Source organism: Carassius gibelio, chromosome B16, assembly GCF_023724105.1.
Source record: "Carassius gibelio isolate Cgi1373 ecotype wild population from Czech Republic chromosome B16, carGib1.2-hapl.c, whole genome shotgun sequence".
NCBI lineage: Eukaryota > Metazoa > Chordata > Actinopteri > Cypriniformes > Cyprinidae > Carassius > Carassius gibelio.
This window is the reverse complement of record NC_068411.1, coordinates 31,604,773-31,605,654: the sequence shown is the minus strand read 5'-3', so window position 1 is coordinate 31,605,654 and position 882 is coordinate 31,604,773.

The window sequence follows — 882 nt, the reverse complement described above, 5'->3', positions numbered from 1 at the left end:
CCCGATCAGTCGGTCTATTTTCTCATGTCTTAAATGAGCAGATTCTGTATAAACCAGTGATTCACATTTGTTCTATTTTTGTGTTCTTCCTTTGAGATTTGCCTTTGTGGAATATTTAAGCACAAGCCTTTGATGGGAATCATTTCAGTTTCCTGTTCCAAACCGGTTCGTCTTATGTATTATCATCGTTCGTTTTATTTACACGTTTGGAATTGCGTCGTTTAAACGAAATTAACACATAAAAAAACCCTACAAATGAATCTGCTATTAATTTCAAGAGTTTAATTTTACGGGCTCATAATTGTTCTTTTTTATATTTACGATTTTATATTTACAAATTTCCAGATGAGCTTTTTCTATTTTCGGTTGCGTCTTTTCTAACAATCTTCTGAAATCCGTCCTTCTATTTATTTATTTTAAATACCCATTATATTATTTATTACACTATTTCTAAGCTACACAAAATATTTGCTCAAATTGTGTGTTTTTAAGATGAAAGCATGAGTCTATTAGAGCTGATTCATTAAAACGCGCTCGTGGTGTGATTTAATGCGCGTGAACAGCATGAATTCATCTCGATGCGAAACTCTAGTTCAGTTCACAAAACATAGCCTTAATTAAATCGACAGGTAAACCTATTATGTAATTAACAAAGAAAGTCCACACAGATTATAGACAATGTCATACATTCTTAAAATAAATAAATAAATAAATAAACGTACATTTTCTAACTTTTTTCACACTTATTTGTAGCCTAATCGAAATGTAAGCAGGAAAATAGCTCTAAACTTAAATAGGTTATTGCTGACCATTAAATGATAATTGAAATTAGATAAAAATGTCGGGACATAAATAAATAAAATAATAACGTAGACCCTAACA